Source organism: Dasypus novemcinctus, chromosome 28 (assembly GCF_030445035.2).
Source record: "Dasypus novemcinctus isolate mDasNov1 chromosome 28, mDasNov1.1.hap2, whole genome shotgun sequence".
NCBI lineage: Eukaryota > Metazoa > Chordata > Mammalia > Cingulata > Dasypodidae > Dasypus > Dasypus novemcinctus.
In genome coordinates, this window is record NC_080700.1 from 10,381,878 (window position 1) to 10,387,877 (window position 6,000).

Sequence of the window (6,000 nt, forward strand, 5' to 3'; positions counted from 1 at the left end):
AGGCTCAGGGCCTGGCTATCATATGGTCAGTCCAGAGATTTAGGTCCCCTAGATATATCTTAAACCCCAGCACCAACTACAATTCTGGTAAAGTAACAGGAAAGGCTTGTGAAAAGAGATCACATCTGAGTCTAACTCCATCACTTTGGCCCCAAAGAAGGGCCAACTGACATGGCAGTGAACTCCATCTGCCATGACCATAAAACCTGTGGGTCTCTGTAGCCCTCAGAAGAACCAATATCTGGGGTTGTGTCTACTTTTTCTGTCTCTGAGACTCTGCTCAGATGTGCATAAGGGCAACCCCTCTCATAACCTTCAGGCTCCTTTTGAGAGACTCATAGCTATATAAACTCATTTGTCCTTTCCATTTCCCCCTTGATTTAGGGCAAAAAGCATTTTTAACTCCTGTTATTATAGGTTGACAGGGATATTCTGCTGGTCCAAGTTGAACCTTTTATTCAAGGTCATTTTCTAGTTACGTCATCAGCTGGTACTTGGTAGTGATCCCTCGGTGCCAGGGGTCTCATCCCTGGGAGTCATGTCCCACGCTGGGGGGAAGGCAATGCATTTACATGCTGAGTTTGGCTTCTAGACTGGCCACATTTGAGCAACACTGATGCTCTCAGGAGGGAAATCTTAAGCACACTGCTGCTCTAGGCCTTGCTCTTATTTCAGGTGCACAGGCTTACAAGCATAGTCATTAGTATCAGGGGCTCATTGTTGGAACCTCATTCCTCCCTGGGCCTTGCTGTTGCACCCAGGGTACTGTTGCTGCTCCCCTAGGCAATGCGACAGAGCTCCCCTGGCCAGGAACCCAGCACCCCCCCAGCTGTTGTTTTTAATTGTTTCCACTATGAATATATCCAAACATTTCCATGCACCCCAGACACAAACGTTGTATAACTCCCGGTCAACCATATGTCTCCTGTCAATAACATCACACACCAGTATTCCTCTGCTGCCATTGTTGGACCACTCTGTGATCCAAAACTTCCTGAAAGGTGAAGCCCAATGTAATGCCAGGTTCCCTTAATAGTAAAATGGAATATAGCGATGAGTTTAAAGGTTAGATATAGAATACATATTAATTTGGAAAAATTCTATATTCTATCTTTTTCTTTTCTTTTTTTCTAATTATTAAGATTATCTTCACAAGAGTTTCAGATCACAGTAACTCATATATATTATATACAGTACTCCCACATATCCAATATAAAACCTTTTCCCTTCCACAGCAATAATCTTTTAACATATTCATACCATATTTACTGAAACTGATGTACATAAATTAAGACAATAGCTGCCAAACAAAGTAACATTTGTGTTTACATTGTGGTTTATATTTTAGGCTATACAGTTTTCTAAATTTTTAGTTACCCTATGTTTTACATTATGATTTAGATTATTAGCCTATCAGCCCCTATATGTTTTTGGTGTAATATTACATGTTTTATATCCATCCTTGCATACCCTTGTGAAACACTTCTATTGCCCTCACAGTTACGTTGGTTACATCTATTCAATACCTATTTCTCCTTCCCCTCAGGGCCCACAGTGACAGTCAATCTTCATTTTTTGAAGAGCCATGTTCAGAGATACTTGCAAGACTGTTGAGGGCTTGGCATGCTCAAATACCCTAATACCCTGGGAGCCACCATTTCTCTTGATAGATACAGTTCCCTCTATTTGATGGCATTGGTCCCCCACCCACCCCCCAATTTCTTGGGCAATATTACCCATCTGCCCATCCCTACCCCCCTCAAGCCTGCAAAGCCCCACCCAAAGGTAACCCTCCGCCCCCATTTTATCCCTTCCGTGTACACATACTTACCTCCAGCTTATCATAGATTTCACCCATGTAGATGTCAGCTTACATCCTTCCTCTACCCCCTGATTCCCTGTAAGACTATCTTCCAGTCTCTAGCTCTCTGAGGCAGCTTGCTTATTTCATATCATTGAGGTCATGTAGTATTTCTCCTTCAATGCCTGCGTTGCTTCACTTAAATAAGGTTCTCAAGATTCATCCATGTTATCAAGTGTGTTTGTAGTGTATTTGTTCTTAAAGCTGAGTAGTATTCCATTGTACATATATACCACATTTTAGTGATCCACTCATCTGTTGATGGGCATTTGGGTTTCTTCCAACTTTTGGTAATAGTGAACAATGCTGCTATGAACATTGGTGTGGATATATCGGTTTGTGTCCTTGTTTTCAGTTCTACTGGGTATATACCCAGCAGTGGAATTGCTGGGTCATATGGCAAATCTATGGTTAGTTTTGTGAGAAACCGCCAAATTGTCCTCCAGAATGGTTGGATCTTTCTGCATTCCCACCAGCAGTGGATGAGTGTTCCCCTTTCTTCACATCCTCTCCAGCATTTGTATTCTTCCGTTTTTTTCATAGCTGCCAATCTTGTAGGAGTAAGACGGTATCTCATTGCAGTTTTGATTTCCATTTCCCTGATAGCTAAAGATTTGGAGCATTTTTTCATGTGCTTTTTAGCCATTTGTATTTCTTCTTTGGAGAAGTGTCTGTTTAAATCTTTTTCCCATTTTTTAAATGGGTTGTTTATCTTTTTAATTTCAAGATATAGGAATTCTTTATATATACAAGTTATAAGTCTCTTATCAGATATATGGTTGCCAAATATTTTCTCCCATTATGTGGGTTCCCTTTTTTACTTTCTTGATGAACTCCTTTGAGGTGTAGAAGGCTTTAATTTTGAGGAAGTCCCATTTATCTATTTGTTCTTTTGCTGCTCATGCTTTTGGTGTGATATTCATGAATCCATTTCCTATTACAAGGCCATGTAGATGTTTCCCTACACTGCTTTCCAAGATCTTTATAGTTTTGGCTCTTATATTTAGGTCTTTGATCCATCTTGAGTTGATCTATGTATAAGGTGTGAGAAGGTAATACTCTTTCATTCTTCTACATATGGCTATCCAGTTCTCCAGGCACCATTTGTTGAATAGGTCATTCTTTCCCAGCTGAGAGGGTTTGGTGGCTTTATTGAATATTATATGGCTATATATGTGAGGTTCTATATCAGAACTTTCAATTCAATTCCATTAGTCTGTGTGTCTCTCCTTATGCCAATACCATGCTGTTTTCACTACTGTAGCTTGTAGTATGTTTTGAAGTCAGGTAGTGTGATTCCTCCAATTTCGTTTTTCTTTTTCAATATGTCTTTGGCTATTCAGGGCCTCTTTCCTTTCCAAATAAATTTCATAGTTAATTTTTCTAGTTCCTTAAAGAAGGCTGTGTTGATTTTTATTGGGATTGCATTGAATGTGTAGATCAGTTTTGGTAGGATAGACATCTTAATAATATTCAGTCTTCCTATCCATGAACAAGGAATATTCTTCCACTTATTTAGGTCATCTTTGATTTCCTTGAACGGTCTTATATAGTTCTCGGTGTATAAGTTTTTTACCTCTTTAGTTAAATTTATTCCTAAATATTTGATTTTTTCATTTACTATTGTGAATGGTATTTGTTTCTTGATTTCCTCCTGATCTTGCTCATTATTGGTGTACAGAAATGCTACTGATTTTTGCGCATTGATCTTATAACCTGCGACTTTACTGAACTCATTTATGAGTTCTAGAATCTTTGTTGTAGATCTCTCAGGGTTTTCTATGTATAGGATCATGCCATCTGCAAATAATGAAATTTTGACTTCTTCCTTTCCAATTTGAATGGCTTTTACATCTGGTTCTTGCCTCAGTGCTCGAGCAAGTACTTCTAAGACAATGTTAAACAGAAGGGGAGACAATGGGCATCTTTGTCTTGTTCCTGAGTTTAGAGGGAAGGATTTTAGGATTTCTCCATTGTAAACAATGTTGACTGTAGGTTTTTCATATATACTTTTTATCATGCTAAAAAATTTCCTTGTATTCCGATCTTTTGGAGTGTTTTCATCAAGAAAAGGTTCTGTATTTTGTCAAATGCTTTTTCTGCATCTATAGATATAATCAAGTGATTTTTTTCCTTCAATCTGTTTATATGGTGTATTACATTGATTGATTTTCTTATGTTGAACCATCCTTGCATACCTGGAATGAATCCCACTTGGTTGTGGTGTATAATTCATTTAATGTGTTGTTGAATACGATTAGCAAGTATTTTGTTAAGTATTTTTGTGTCTAGGTTCATTAGAGAAATTGGTCTGTAATTTTCCTTTCTTGTGGTGTCTTTGTTTGGCTTTGGTACTAGGGTAATGTTGGCATCATAGAAGGAGTTAGGCAATGTTCCTTCTGTTTCAATTTTTTGGAATAGTTGGATGGATATGGGACATGTAATATTACACCATAACATATAGGAGATGACAGACTGATAATGTAAACCATAATGTAAAACATAGGATAACTAAGAATGTAAAGAACTGTGTATCCTAAAGTATGCACCATAATGTAAGCACAGATGTCACCTTGTTAGAAAGCTAATGTCTCAGACTCTGTACATCACTTTAAGTAAATATGATATGAATAGGGCGTAAGAGTATCACTGTGGAAGGGAAAAGGTTTTCTGGTGGATGTGTGGGAGTGCTGTATATTATATATATACATTGCTGTGGTCTAGGACTCCTGTGAAGAAAAGCTGAATAATTAGGGGGGGGGGGGGAAAAAAAAAAAGAAAAAAATAGGATGTGGAATTTTTTCAAGTCAACATTCTTTATCTAACTTTATCCAAGTTCTTTATCTATCCTTTAAACTCATCGCTATATGCCATTCCCTAGTAAGGCATTACTATACATATACATGACATTATATTGGGCTTCAAATTTCGGGGAGATCTGGATCACAGAGTGTCTCAACAATGGCAATGGAGGGATACTGGTATGGGATACCAATGACAGGTGATATATGACTGACAGGGAGCGGTACAGAACATATGTCCAGGGTGCATGGTAATGTTTGGATATACTCATAGTGGCAACAATTAAAAACCACAGTAGGGGGGGTACTGGGTTCCTGGCCAGTGGTGCTCTGTCGTGGTCCCTAGGGGAGCAGCGACAGTCTCCCAGGTACAGTGGTGGGGACCGGGAGGGAGTGAGGGTTCAACAGTGAGCCCCTGATACTAATGACTATGCTTGTGAGCTGATAAACCCAAAATAATAACAAGGCCTAGAGCAACTTTGTGCCTGGGAATTTCCTTCTGTCAGCCTTCATGTTACTCAAATGTGGCCAGTCTCGAAGCCAAACTCAGCATGTAAATGCAATGCCTTCCCCCCAGCGTGGGACATGACACCCGGGGATGAGCCTCCCTGGCAACGAGGGACCACTATCAACTACCAACTGATGATGCAACTGGAAAATGACCTTATACGGAAGGTTCAATGCGGATCAGCAGAATATCCATGTCTACATAAAATACCATGACTTTAAAATGCTGTTTGACCTAAAGTAAGGGGGAAATGGAAAGGAGAAATGAGTTTATATGGCTACGAGTTTCTAAAAAAGAGTCTGGAGGCTGGCAGAAGGTTTGCCCTCATGCACAACTGAGCAGAGTCAGAGAGACAGATAAAGCAGATACAACCCCCAGATATTGGTTCCTTTGAGGGCTAAAGAGACCCATGGGAGTTATGGTCATGGCCGATGGGGTTAACTACCAGGGCAGATGGCCCCTCTTTTGAAATGGTGTTTATGTGTGATGAATCTGGACTCAGATGGGATCTCCCTTCATAAGACTTTCATGCTAATGTGCTGGAGGTGCAGTTAATGTTGGGGTTTAAGATATATTTAGGGGATTTGAATCTCTGGACTGACAATGTGATAGCCAGATCCTGAGCCTCAACAGACTCCAGCACCTACAATCTGATTTATTGGACTTACCACAATCAGCTAAGATGGAGGTGAAGAAGGACAACCACCACACCATGGAGCCTAGAGTGATTACAACTGAAAATGGGAGGATTGCATCCAGCATCCAGGTGGAATCTGAGCCTCCTCTTGACATAGAGGTGCAATGGACACAACCAATCCAGTGTCCACATA